Raw genomic sequence first — 14,697 nt, forward strand, 5'->3', positions numbered from 1 at the left:
AAAAATAAAGAAGCAGCAACATACATATGTTTGAGCTATGGAGGTGGGTATCAAAAGAATTGGTTAAGAGAGTTGCCAGAGTTGCTCTGTGAGAGCACAAAATGGGGAAACTGTTATTCTTCATGACAATCTTTGTAAAGTATGTGCAGATATACTTTCACTTAAAAAAAAACAAAACTAAGTTTTTCTTTGAAAAAGAAGTCTCCAGGACAGATGTTTCACTGGAGAATTCTACCCAATGTTTAAAGAATCAGTACCAATAATGCCCAATCTCTTCCAGAAAACACAAGAGAGCATTTTCCCATTTCATTTTATGAGAACAGTCTTACACTGACCCCAAAACCAAAATAGTACAAAGAAGGGAAACTACACACCAATATCCCCCCTGAACAGAGACGCAAAAATCCCCTGACTCTATTAGCAAATAGGATTCAGCAATATGTAAAAAGAATTATACACCATAACTGAACAGGGTTTATGCCAGGGATGCAAATTAGTTCAATATTCGAAAGTCAGTCAATGTAATCCACCATACCAACAGGCTAAAGACAAAAGTTCACATGATCATATCAATGCAAAAAAGCATTTGAAAACCTCAGTATCAATTCATGATTAAAAAAAAAAAAAAACCAAAAACTTCCTCCAGAAAATAAGGCATGGGGAGGAAATTCCTCAACTTGAACCTGCCTGCACAAAGCCCAGAGCTAGCATCCATGAAGCTGGACGGTAAAGATGGGATGCCTTCCCCGATGACTGGGCCCGGGACCAGGGTGCCCACAATCAACACTCGTATTCCACACAGCCCTGGGAGCTGTACCCAGAACACAAGGCAGGAAAGGAAATGAAAGACAAACGGGATGGAGACTCGTATTTGCAGGAGTTTTACCCTCTAAAGCAGCCGTGAACACTGAGTTTGCAAACGCTGCTCCATTTCTCGAGGGGAAATGCAGGGTCGGGTTCCTGTGAGCCTCCACTCACAGTATTTTCATCAAACAAATGTTTAATGAACTTTAAAAAAATTTATTTTTATTTTTATTTATTTATATGACAGTCAGAGATCACAAGTAGGCAGAGAGGCAGGCGGAGAGACGGGAGAACCAGGCCCCCTGCCGAGCAGAGAGCCCGATGTGGGGCTCGATCCCAGGACCCTGAGATCATGACCTGAGCTGAAGGCAGAGGCTTAACCCACTGAGCCACCCAGGCGCCCCTGTTTAATGAACTTTTTAATAAAAGAACGCTTTTCTTAACATTTAGCGTGTGTTTAAATGTCTTCCCTAGCATCCCGGTATGTACAACTTGTCCACCTGCGAGTTTAACGTTTTTATTTTTAACATTTTTATCACTTTTTAAAATGTGTGAGCCAGCTCTGCTGAGAAGAGTTTAACCTTTTCCGGACCCTGGGTTACGCGACTGCCAGCTGCTTTGGCTTTCTTCACAGCCACACTATCCACCTCGCGTTCCTGATGGTCATCTCACGAATCCACAAATCTCGCTGCCTTTCGACCTCTTACAGAGTTTCTTCACGCAGTGGAGGGGTTACGTTAGCACCTTCCAGAGCAGCCTCACGAACAGTGTGGGGATTTCCTGCTCCTGTTCCAGGATATCCTGTATTGTTGCTTCACTAAAGCGGAACTCGTGGCCAGTAGCACCACGTCACCGCTTCCTTGTGTGAGACACACAGGACGCTATGTGCACACTATGCCTGAGACCATTTTAAACAGCAAAACCACCAAGGAAAAGCACAGAAATGTGGACAGGGTGGCACCGCATGGAACGTAAAAGACGCATTTGTTTACCAGAAGGCAGAGCATTGCTTTGTTCAACATCAGCTGGGAGCGTGGGCATTCAGCAACTGAAATTGTTCGCCACTCGGGGCATGCTTGCCAATGACCACGCAAGCACTGTGTGCATTGTTTTAGGGTTACAAGTAAATTTTAGTGCGTAGGTGAATCCCAAGTACGAATTCATGAATAATGACGGCCAACCGTATTTAGTGACAAAGGACTGCTATCTAGAATACACAAAGGACTCTCAAAGTCAACAGTAAAAATATAAAGGATCTAATTAGAAAATGGGCAAAAGATGTGAAGAGAAATCTCACTGCAGAGGATGTGTGGGTGACAAATGAGGCACATGAAAAGATGTTCAGCATCACTAGCCACCAGGGAAATTAAAACCACAGACAGCTATCACTAGATAGCGACAGACACCTGCCAGAACAGCTAACGTAAAAAATACTGCCAGGACCTCAGGCTGGAGAGGATGAGCACAGACCCTCGCACGCAGCTGGTGGAAGGCACGCTGATCCTGCCCATCGCGGACACACTGTGGCACTCTCTGAAAGACTCAGTGCTCAGCCACCGGGCCACCCAGCAGCTGCGTTCCTGAGCACTTAACACAGAAAAATGAAAATTTAGGTCTGCAAAAACCTGCATATGACTGTCACGCTAACTTCCCTCGCGATAGCCTGAATGACAAAATAGGAATGTCCCTCGGTAGGTGAGCCGTTCAGCCCGCTTCGGCTCATGCAGACCCGGCAACGTGGCTCGGCCGCACGGGGAATCCGCTATCATGCGCCCCACTGCTTGGAGGGATCCCAGGGATCCTATGCTGACTGGAAAAGCCCATCTCAAAACGTCACATACATATGATCCCGCTACAGAACATTCCCAAACAGCATTATCTTAGAGCTGCTGAACACCTTCGTGGTACAGACGAGGGCTGGCCGGGACAGAGGGTTGGGGCAGCACAAGGGGCCACGTGGGGGGGTGTCTCTGTGGGGATGATGCAGCTGGTGTCTTGCTGGTGGAGCCACAGGAACCTGCATGTGCTGAGGTGACCCGGAACCACACGCGTGCATTCCACCAACACCAGCTTCCTCATTTTCATAGTGTACCACGGATTTACCAAATGTCACCACCGGGGGAAACCAGTGTAAAGTGTGCCCCAGCCTCTCTGTGTGATTTTTGCAATATCCTGTGAATCTATACTTATGTCAAGATATAACGTATCTAAAACTTTTGGGAGGCATGTCAAAGCATCTGCACACGTTTGGAAGCCTTAAAACCACCACAAGCGCCACAGACGCCAAACCCATCTGGTGACGACTGCATAGTGTCAGGGGCACCAGAGGGCCTTGAGAGAGGGGTGAGAAGAGCGTGGGGCTGGGGTGGTGACATGGTGCGTCCGTGGGGCGCAGACAGCGCCGTGTGCAGCCTGGGGAAGGGCCCGCAGCCACCGCGCCCACCTCACGCAGGGCTCTGGGCGACCAAGTGATCTGGAACAGCTGTGGGTTCATCGCAGCATGGCTTTGGGGGTCAGGCTCGGGGGCAGGACTCAGCAGCACAATCCTCCCCCCAGCTGGACGAGCCGCGCGGTGGGGTCCAGCTGCGGGACAGGCTGGCCGAGAGGGAGCGGACAGGCCCCCTTCACACACCCACGGAAAGGCAGGGAGCAGCAGGATCCTCGTCCCGGGCCCCATACGGCCTCCCCAGCCGCACAGGGCACCTCCACAGGTCAGCTCAGGGCTTTCTCTGATCACACAGCTAATGTGTGCCCACTCAGCATTTTCAGTTTTTTAAAGCATAAGAAAAACACCCAAATCCCACCCAACTGAAGTCACCACGTAAGCATGTTGGTTTCCAGCCTTGCAAGTAGATCTCTGTATGACTCGAGCAAAAACGGGATCGTATCCTAGTGGCTGTGGGTCATCCTCACACCTCCTTTAACTGCCCTTTCTTGAGCTTCCCATCCTCACCTCATTCCTCACATGTAAACCCAGTTCTCTCTACATAGACGTGTAATTGCACGCTAAGATATTAAAACGTTTTTATGTAAACATTGTTAAGTGTTCCTATTTTTTAAAAATTTTCCAGAAAGGATTAACATTTTGGCGTGCTTTCCTGTATCTTGCTTTTCTCACTGGTAGTTCTGAAATACCTCAACACCGCATGGTGTAGACCTCACACATTCCTTCCGAAGACTGAGTAGTGTTCCACGGAATGTGGTTCCCACAATTTCTGCAAGCACTGCCCAACTGATGGGCAATCTGTCTTCAGGGGTTTTTCCACGCGGTGTTTGTAGAACAATGCTGCAGTAAGTACTCTGATGTTTACATATATGTCGGGTTTTTCTACTGCCTGGACCCTAAAGTGTAGGCTGACTCATTTGACCTCAATGGGACTCGAAAACACTTGTTGCTGACAGAGCCGAGCACAGCGTCTGTAGATGGATGCGGTTCGTTATTTAAACCGTGTTCTGCATCAGCAGCTTTGCTGGGTGTCTTCTCTCCAGGGGATTTTGCTGGAAAGTGTTTCTCAGATTCCCATTCACCCAGCTATTGAGGCCCACAAGAGGATGTCGGACTCCGCTGGTGTTTTATTTTTAAGTCACTCTACTTGGAACTGAAACACTTTAAATGCATCTACGTCACCCCTGGCCTCGTGGCACATCATCAGTGCCAGGGAGCCAGAGGGACAAGCTGCGGGAAGAACCGGAACCCCAGGGACTGTGACAGACACAGGGAGGGAGGGAGGTGGCCCTGAGGTGGGGCCCCTGAGGGCGCAAGCACCCGGCCCTGTGGGCCCTCAGGGTGGGGCTCGGGCCGGGCCGTCGGAGGCGGCAGGACTCCTGCGGCAGGACAGGGAGCAGGGAGCCGCCTCAGCTTGGTGCAAGTTCCGGGGGCCAGAGCATAGCCCCATGAGAGGCAGTGAAGCTGGGGTTCTGTGCACAGTGCCCGAGCCAACACATGCTCTATCAAGAGATGCTCCCCTCTGGTTCCCACGCTGCTAAGCTGAGGGCGGTGGATTGAAAGATACACCCACCAGAAATGAGCTCCTGCCAGCTGTTGGCGTATGGGAGCAGCTCTGCCCCGGATGTGCTCATGGGGCTCTGGAGAACCATCGTCTCGTGTACTCAGCCTCTGGCCACATTGGTAGAAGATATACCCACGGCCCTGGCCACAGCGGCTGGTTCGGGGGAGTTTGTGGCCCGAACTTTTTCAGTGTGGCAACAGAGAGAAAGGTCTTTGCCTCAGCAATCAGAGTTAGGAGGAGAGGACCCGGGACGTACTTGTAGCCCATCCCCACCACTGCCACAGCCAGAAGTGAGACCAGGAAGAGCCGAGCAGAGACGGGAGAGAACTCCTCTGCTCTGGGCCTGTTGCCCTGAGCCCCATTCTTCCTGGACGTAGCAGCTGTGTGAGCAAGTGAATGCCCTTGCTTGTTCCAGCTGCTCAGAGCTGGGGCTTACCCACTAGCATGGCTTATAACTCACGCAGGGCTGGGTCTCTGCAGTGGGCTGGGGCTTGTGACCACCCCTAACCCCGGGGAAGAGAAGGCAGGGGAGCTGGGAAGTCAGCAGCCCTCCCTGGGGCCCAGTTGCCCAGAGCCTTCGGTGCTGCGGGATTGGACTGCACAGTTGCTCAGGCTTCATCCACAGGGCTGGGCAGAACACCCTGGAATACCATCCACAGGGGCGGGCATTGGGCCTGAAGGCCTTTGCAGGTAGGGGCTGAGACTCAGAGGCTTCATTCCACTGCCCACAGGACTTGGCCTGGACCAAACTCCCATGGTATCTGTCAGACTTCCCCAGTTGTTCATCTTTGGGAAGGAGGTAGGCAGTGCTGTCTTGGGCATGGTGATATCGCCTGGGGAACTGTACTAGATATTTCTCTGTCTCTCTCCACGCGTTAGGGGTCATCTCCAATCTCCTTGTGCTTTGGCCCAGTTAGCACAGGAGTCTCCAATTGCTGCATAACAAATCAAAAGATTTACAAAGATCGACATAGGTATGGGTCTCATGCCTCCTCCACAAACATCCACAGGATGCCTGACTGTGGGCCAGGGGGCCAGGAACAGTGCGGCAACGATAGGGTGCCTCCTGCTGCCGAGGGCCACCGCCTGTGTGCAAGACCCTCCTCCCAGGACCCGCACACTCTGGGTTGTGTGCAAGATGGGCTCGGTGAGGACACCGCCTGCGACAGCCGGCCAAGACACAGAAGGCAACGGTGACAAGATCAGCTTTGGATGGGAGATATTGTGGAACATCCATTCTGTTCCGTACAGTCTTCAATGTTTCCTTGAGCTTCATAGTAAGTGAATATCACTTTTATCTTCAGAAAAGACACTAAGGATCTTTTCCTACCTGACCTCCAAAAACTGAGTGTTACCATTCTCTTTAAGCTTTGTCAACCAAGAATGAGACACACAGAGAGGGAGAGACACACAGAGAGAGGAGAGACACAGAGAGAGAGAGACAGAGACACACACACACACACAGAAACATGGAAACACAGAGAGAAACAGAGAGAGAGACATAGAGAGACAAAGAAAGGCAGAGAGAGAGAGAGACAGACACAGAGCGAGAGAGAGGCAAACGGAGAAGGGAGACAGAAAGAGACCAACAGAGACAGAGAGGCAGGAACAGAGCTGGAGAGAGAGACAGAGAGAGAATCCGTGTCTTTGATGCCCGTTGAGGCTGGTAGTTTCTGCAGACAGTCGTCGGCTTCTTGGTCTTCCTTCCTGGCTTCAGTATTCCTGGCTGGTACCGCCTCTCTCTCTCCCTCGGACAGGGAGCTAACGTATATTCAGGTGTTTAATCCTTTACCCGTGACTTACGTTGCAAATGCATCTCTGTCTTGACCCTCTGCTCCCTACAACACCGTTCGGTACGCATCTCTGCGAGGGTGTACCTGGGGGTCCTTCCGTCTGTGGTTCTCGCCTGCACCGTCAGGCACCTGGGGTCTCCTGCACGCGGAGCCTGTGGACGCTGGCTTCCCGCTGAGCTCAGAGCTTTACGTGTGTTGCCGCTCCTTCAGTATGTAGACCACCTCAGGTTTGTTTAGATGCAGGACGCGAGAGAAGGATCTAACTTTTTTCCCCTGGTGCTTGGCTGATTGTGACAGTCGCAGTTGGGTGACTCCTTTACCATTAACGGGAAAGTCACTGTGGCTGTTTAGGAAAAGTTAATAGAGTCATTTATGTATTTCTGTGTGATTCTGGACTTCCCTATTTGTTCCACTGATTTTCTGGCCCAAACAGTAGCATCAAACTAATTTATTAACATTTTTACCGTATATGTGAAAAATTTGCTCAGAAACATTATCCTTATTGTTTTTCTTTTTTAGGATTTTCAAGCTCTTGTTCTATATGCTTTCTGAATGAGCTTTAGAACTTTTTGTCAACTTACCTGAAATATACTTTGATTTGAAATTTTTTTAAATTTCCAAATGTACAAATCAATAATTAGGCTTCACATCCAAGAAGAGGGCATGAATTTCCATTTCAGTGAAAATACAGTGGCTAAGAACACAAACTTTCCAGCTACTTGCCCCGGGTTCGAATCCCAGCTCAGGAAGGAGCTTCTTGTGTGAACTTGGGTGGGTTGTTAGACCTCTCTGGGCCTCAGCTTTTGTATACGTGAACACGGGTAGTAGGACGAGTAGCCATTTCGCAGGATGGTTATGCAAATTGAGTGGATAAAGGGTTGTCTGTGGTTAGAATGATGCCTGGTACACTCTTAATGGATGCTGATGTCTGTTATTTGTTACTTTCCTCACTAGGATTTTGCAGTCCGCCCCCTGTTCGTTCTACATAAGACTGTTGGGAGTAAGTTCACATGTAGAAAATACAGTGTGTCCGGGGTAAGCACTCAGTTATACTGTCTTTTTAGCATCAAATGGCAGAGCCACTGCTTTCTATCCCCAGCCATCGCCTTTTAGGATGATTCCACCTTCAGAACTGTGGGAAACAAATCAAGGGGAAACACCCCTTTGGGACAGCGGTCCACATTTCCTGTATACTCAAAATCTCCTGTATGTCCTTTCATGGAATTCAAGCCAGAGATCAAGTCTCTCTGAAAATATATAGTCCTACTGGGTAAAGGGAGGGGGGAAGGGCTGCAGCTCTTTTGTTCTGTTTTAAATTTCATTCCCAGGCTAAGTTTTATGAGTTTCAGCTGTAGTGAGTTTTCCCATCACGGACGAATCCGTGAGCATGAACTTGTAACAGACATGCTCTGGACGCCTCTGGCTGCAAGTCTTCTCGCTACAGGAGAACTACGGCTGTGCTTGGCCAAGGTCAGCAAACCACAGCCCTGGATGAGGTATGCTTCGGTGGATGCGGGATGCCGCAGTCAGCATCGGCGCCCAGGCTCTGAGGGTCAGCCCCAATCCCAGGGACCCGCACTCCTCCACACCCTTGTCCCAGATACTCCCTGCTCCATGCCTGCTTCCCACTCATCCGAGTTCTGGCTTCTAAGGATGTGCTGGAATAGAGTTCCATGAGCACTAGCAGCTGCCACACACACCTGGACTGCCCGGAGATTGGAAGGAAGTGTTTTTCCTCTCGTTCATGTCAAACCAAAAGAAGACCAGAAATTCACCAGGTGTGAAACCTTGAAGCTCTGATTTCTAGTTGTAGGTCAGTCTCCTGAATCACCTAATTTTCACTCTCTGGAAAGGGTCATGATAATCATTTCATGGTAGTTTGGATACCTTGTAAGTGTCAGTCATAATGCAAAGCCCTGTAACTTTTCATACAGACTGTGTTAGTTGGTCTCAGCTACGTGACACATGACTCCAAGATCCACAGTCTCTAGGGTGAGAACCCAGGTGTGAATGGCCTGGGTGTTCCCAGCTCAGGTGTCAGCCAGGGCCTCGGTCTCATCCAAAGGCCTGCATAGGGCCAGAGGATTCCGGTCTACACCACTGTCACCAGACATCAGCCCCCCACCGACCCTTGGCTTGAGGCCTCTGTTCCTCCCCATGGAGGCCACCCTGCCGAGCTGCACATGAAGTGATCGCTGGCTTCCCCAGCGCACGCAATGCGGCGAGGGGGGGGGGGGGAGCAGGCGGCACCTGTCAGAAGTCAGTTTCTCCTCTGACCTAATCACTTAAGGGATGTGCCATTGCTCATACCCTATATCAATGGTCCCATGGACCCATCTGACCACATGTTGGAGGGGACTCCACAAGGGCGTGGAGGGGCTTATTGGGGTCATTGTAGAAGCCAGTGACCACAGCACCATGGAGATGCTCAGCTAAGCAGGGGTCGGTACAGAACACGGGCTGTTGATAAAGGAAATGAGAATTCTCTCCCCTTTGTAAATCAGACATCAGTCGCAGTGCACCCCCATTAGATGACCTCCACTCTGCAGAGGCCGGCAAAGACCACACACCATTAACCATCACACAGGACTGGTGAAGCCAAGATAAAGTAAAAGTATTAATACTTTTGTATTTCTTGTGTGTTTGTCGACACCTGCCATGTGGCCAGCAGTGTGCTGGGGCACAGAGAAAACACAGGGTGTGGCGGGGGGATCCGAATGCAGAGGAATCAGGGGCCGCAGTGCCGGGACCTGGGCAGCATCAGACCCATGTGGACAGGAGTGAAGTTGTGTCCGGGAGAGGCGGTCCTCTCCGAGCGTTAGCTCTGCAGAGGGAGGCATCCCTGGCGGCAGCACTGAAGGATGAGGGAGAGGATGCCAGCTGGCAAGGGCCAAGCAAGCTATACGGGGAGAACATTCCAGAAGGTGCTGCAGGTACAGTAATAGGAAACCATTAAACACCCTAGCGTGTTCTCCCATCCAAGTACTAACCAGGCCCGACCCTGCTTAGCTTCCGAGATCAGACGAGATCGGGCGCGTTCAGGCTGGTATGGCCGTGGACAGCGTGTTCTAAGACTTGTGAGTGCTTCACAGTTGTTGGATTTATGGAATATAAGGTATTCCATAAACCCAAGGCAGCAGAAGTTACCGTAGGGCTCATGCACGTGTGAAGGACTACGGAGGCTTTTCTGTCGACAGTGGGCCTCATTTGGGGGCCAGGGGGCCTCTGAGGATCTGAACAAAACTATGGCCACCTTACTCAATGCGGTACTCACAAGCACAGTTGTGCCTACAGTTCCAGAGGGTCCGGGGCCCCAGGAGGGAGGACGGGGGCCGCGACTGGGAGCCGCACAGACCCACGGCTGGAACGCACGCTGGAGCCAGGGCGGCGAAAGGGAGGGCGGGTCTCTGGGAGCGAGCGGAGCAGGAGCCACGTACTCACACGTGCGGAGGCCTGTTCATCCCCTGAACAGGATGAAAACGGGTTCTCATCCTAGGAACCGGGACATCCCATAGAATGAATGGGAAGGCTTGAAGTCCAGGCGTGGGACGGGCAGGGGCCCAGGGGTCCTCGGGGTGCAGAGTCATTGTACGCACGGCTGGAGTTGCTCGTCCTCAGGAGGGAGCACTGGGGGGGCCTACTTATGTGGAATCCCCAGCTGTGTGGGGGGCGGCCCACCCAAACCTCACGGAGCCAGAGCAGAGCCCCGAAGCAAGGGGCAGCACTGAGGCAGCACTGAGGCAGAAAAGATAAAAAAATGTTAAAACAGGGAAGGATGATCCTGGTCAAAAACAACAGACTGGCACCAAACGCACAAAACTCAGACACTTCAATTCTCTTTCTCATTATCAGACCTGCAGGTGCTCACGGAGGCCAACAGAGCACCTGCTATGTGCCGGGCCCTCTCCAGGCCTCGCGGTCCTGGCAGTCCGACTCACCCGTCTTCAGGGTGACCTCCCTGGCAAGGGCCTGGCTGCTGTCCACATCAGCAGCCCGGCTGCGGTCATGTGACCCCCGAGTCCATCTAGGTGCAGGGGCCCTGGACCTCTTTCTACCACGAGACCTGGCAGCGTATTTTGAAGCTGCAAGAATAAAGCAGCTTCCCCGAAGTTCCTGTTTCCTAGAGTCCAAAGCCTTGTTATCTCTGTCAGAGCTGCTGCTGCTGGTGGTCACCTACAGGTCCCCGCACGGGGCATCTCCGAGCTGGGTGACACCCGGGTGAGGCAGAAGGGATGTGCCTCTGCCCTCTGCCTTCAGCTGCACCACCCTGAGGGCCGCATAGACCCAGGCAGGCGGAAGTGCCCAAAATGCCTTCTTTCAATGTTACACCGAGATACGACTCCAGTAAAATCAGAGACACCCAAATGGGGCTTCGTCGCCCACTGGTGTCACCGCCAATGCAATGACCGAGCTTTTGCTGGTGCGGTGACATTGCATTTCCCCTGCTGGCTGGTTTCCGGTCGGAAATAACCGTGTCTCTCCGAACGCGCGGTGGGGCACCTCGCCAGCAACCAGCCAGACGCAGGCTGCAGGGACCCGCTGACCGAAGCCTTCAGGAATCCATCACTTCAGGCTCCACCCGCGGGGCCCAAGTCAGGGCGGCAAGCTCCCGAGTTTCCAGGTTTACACAGCTGCAGACACCGTAGGGAGCGCGCGAGTGTGAGGCTGGGACCCCTCCCAGGCCCCCTGGGATGCCGCGCGCACCGCAGGCAGGGCAGCACGCCCACCATGCCCTCCCACGGGTCCACGGGGCGCCTAGCCAGTGTCTACACCGCACGCCCCCTCCCCAGGAAGCCCCGGAGCACAGACCGGGACGTGGAGTGCTGGGGGTGAACAGCACCACCCAGGGAACAGCCAGTGGGGTGACACCGCGGGTTCTCGGGGGAAGTGTGGAGTTCCCGATGGCTAGGGTCAACTGCAGGGCAGTCTGGGGCCAGCAGGGAGACTGGTATGCGGGAACATTCCTCTGCGGGCTCCCATGGCGGCTGTGCAGCGCTGGAGGAGATCCACAAATATTTGTCTGGTTACATAGCTCAGGCATGTGAAAATCAGACGCAAGAAACTCACCCTTTATTCTCTTTCCAGAAATGCTCCTGAACTCCGACCCCTGGCGCGCCCAGCGTCTCCCCGGATTTTCCATCTGTTCTCCATTACTCCATGGCACTGCTGTTGCAGACTTTGCTGGAAATGGGAGTCCCGCCTTGAGCCAGCACTCAGGGTGTCCGGCCCATCCTCAGGCTGGATCGTGGGGCGCCTCCTGCCGCACAGTCCTCCGGGTCTATGCAGCCCTCGCCAGCCCCCGCCCCGGCCCCAGGGCCTCTGCCACTTCCTGGGAAGACCGTGATTCCCACCACTCCGGAATTCTGGATTACACACACGTCTGTGCGCGTCAGGCCCCGCGCGGTGCCCTGGTGCTTGTCACACGGTTCCCGCCAGCTGTCTCCTGCCGCGTATGTTCACGAGACTGGGGGCTCCAGAGGAAAGCAGACAAGTGGGGTCTGGACCTGCTAGGTGGGGAGAGGCCAGCAGGACCCAGGAGGCACCTGTGTGCAGGGGGACGGCGGGGTGCTCCCGTGTAGGGGGAGGCAAGGCCGATTGTGGCACCGGCAGGAACGCGGTCTCTTCTGCATGGGCCGGAGGCTCTGCCCTGAGCTCCGTGGGTGGACTTCTGCTGCCCAGGGCAGAGCACAGGCAAGGTTACGTGTGTGTCTTCACTGACTTGTCACTGTCGTTCAGACATCCTTGCGCCGTGAGCGTAGGTGACGCGCCCCACATTGTGGGGCCCCTGCATGCTTCGTCCAGGACAGCAAACTCGGCCGAAACACTGTCCCAGCTCGTCTCCATCTAACGTGACCGCACCCATTAGGCGGCGGCTGGGGCTCGTGGCCGCGGTACCGTCTGTTACCGCATCGCACATTCATTTTTCATCCTCCGACCCTGAGTTTCAATCATAGGATTTTCTTTGTGATCCTAAGTGCTTTGTTGTAAACACTATTGTGAGAGGGGTGGGTTTCCCCAGGATTCTCCCCGGTCCCCCTGCAGGAGCGGGCTTCGCAGCACCCTTGCCGCCTCTCACTCCCCCACCTCAGGAGTGCTCCCGGCCCCTCCCAAACAAGCCACCTGTCCTCGAGTTCTTGTCCCCAAGGTCAGTTCTGAGCAAACGCAGACTTAGTGTGGATGCCGCAGAGGTGCCAAGGGTCCCCAAGCCAGAAGTCCCTCCTTCCTGGTCATAGCCTAAAATCTCCGTTTCTCCGGCCGGAGTAGAGAGGGCATCAGCTCGGAGTGTCCAGGCTCTCCAGAAGAACATTCACGATTTCTGTCACCGTGTCAGGGATAATGTCTGGAAAAGATGCATCCCCGACAAGTGTTGAATTACTCACGACCCCAGGGAACCAAGTTCTGTCAGGACAGTGGGTGCCACATTTGCACGTCTTTACAGGGAGCTGCCACGTGACCCAGCGCCGGAAACACCCCAAGAACAGAGACAGGGAGGGCGTGCAGGTCACGCACGTGGGCTGAGAGAAGGCCAAGGCGCATGGCAGTGGGTTTGGGGTCATTCACGGAAATGAGTGATAATGAATACACAGTGTAGTGAGCGCGCGGCCACCGGGCTCAGGTGTTTAAGGGAAGGCACCTGCCCAGGCCACCTGGGCCCAGCCCCTCTGGAGTCCCGGCCCACGTGTCCCTGCCCACGTGGGGCAAACATGCCACCCTGGGGACAAAGCTAATGCTGTTAATTTGAAGTTTCCTCTTTTCATTTTGTTTCTATCCCATTCACGCATTTTGCAGGGCTTCCTAAGAACTGTGAGCACATGTGTCCCCAAGACTGGTCTGTATTTGCTCCAGTTACTGTCCCTGCTGAAGAAGTACTTGACACAGGGACTCAGAACCACTGTCCTCTTTTGTTCCTGATTCTGTGGGCAGGGGGTCAGGGAAGGCCCCCAGGGTGCGGCTGCCACATGGGGCCTTGAGCCCTGGTGGGTAGCAGAGCATTCACAGGGCCGACGGCTGATGGGAACGGCCCTGGTTGCCTTCTCACAGCGAGCTCCGTGAGATCGGGCTATCCCGAGCCCTGGCACACTGTGGCCTGTGTCATAGTGGGTGGCCCATGTCCCTCACACTCTACAGGCCTGCTGGGCTCAGGGGAGGGGCGCGGATCCCGCCACTGGGTAGGACGAGTGTCACAGAACGTGGAAGGCGTGGTCGAAGAGCCACTGTACTGAGTATGGCAGTAAACACAGCTGGAGTCAGCGTGGAAACTCTTGAAGGCGATCCTGGCACGGCCTGGATGTGACAGCGGGGCCTGGAGGCAGCCGATGGGATTCCTGCCATGTTCCCAAGGCCTGGACCTGCTGCAGCACAGCCGAGCTGAGGACCGGAGCTGACCAGTTCCCGAAAAGGCTTCCGCGGATCCTCTCACGCGTCCAAGTGTGGATGGAGCAGAAAGCAGCTGTGTTACAAGAGACTGAGCGGGAACCGTTGACGGAAACCACACCCCTCCACAGTTACAGACAACGCCACGGCTTGTTCAATGCTGTCACGGGGTTTGCCTCGTCTGATGACATTTCATACATGACTAAATGCACCGCCAAAACCAGAAGCCGGGCATTAAGATGGGCGTGGAGAGCTCTGGACACAAACCCAGCACATAAGAGGAAGAGGGGGAGGAAAATTAACCAGAAGGAGGAACTAAGGGAGGAGCGAGGCAGACAACCGACGCCAGCAAGCCGGCTCGCCGGCTGTCAACAAGAGCTCGAAGGGACCTTCCCAGCTTAGAGGCCACAGGTCGTGCAGAGGCAGGGTATCCAGGGGGTGGCGTCCGTCCGTAAAGGTCAGGTGCTGAATACGTGGTTTGTGACCACGCCTGCCACCACACAGTCCCGGGGTCCCGAGGTAGAAGGAGGGAGGCGGGATGTGGTTCTTCGTTTAAAGGAATAAGTCAGGGACACCTGAATGGCTCAGTCAGTTAAGTGGCTGCCTTCGGCTCGGGTCATGATCCCAGGATCCTGGGATCGAGTCCCACATCGGGCTCCTTGTCCAGCAGGGAGCCTGCTTCTCTCTCTGCCTCTGCCTGACACTCTGCCTGCTTG

The 14,697-nt window shown here is 53.6% G+C and overlaps 1 long non-coding RNA gene across 2 annotated transcripts in view; it reads right to left on the reverse strand.

Moving 5' to 3' along the window:
- LOC116570782 overlaps positions 1-12,588 on the reverse strand; it is an 88,448-nt gene extending 75,860 nt beyond the window's left edge. For both annotated transcript variants that reach the window (XR_004277560.1, XR_004277559.1), the window contains exon 1: positions 11,675-12,588. This is a non-coding gene — a long non-coding RNA (uncharacterized LOC116570782). The remainder of the gene's footprint in view (positions 1-11,674) is intronic.
- Between the last annotated feature and the right edge of the window lie 2,109 nt (positions 12,589-14,697).

This window comes from Mustela erminea, chromosome 12 (assembly GCF_009829155.1).
Source record: "Mustela erminea isolate mMusErm1 chromosome 12, mMusErm1.Pri, whole genome shotgun sequence".
Lineage (NCBI taxonomy): Eukaryota > Metazoa > Chordata > Mammalia > Carnivora > Mustelidae > Mustela > Mustela erminea.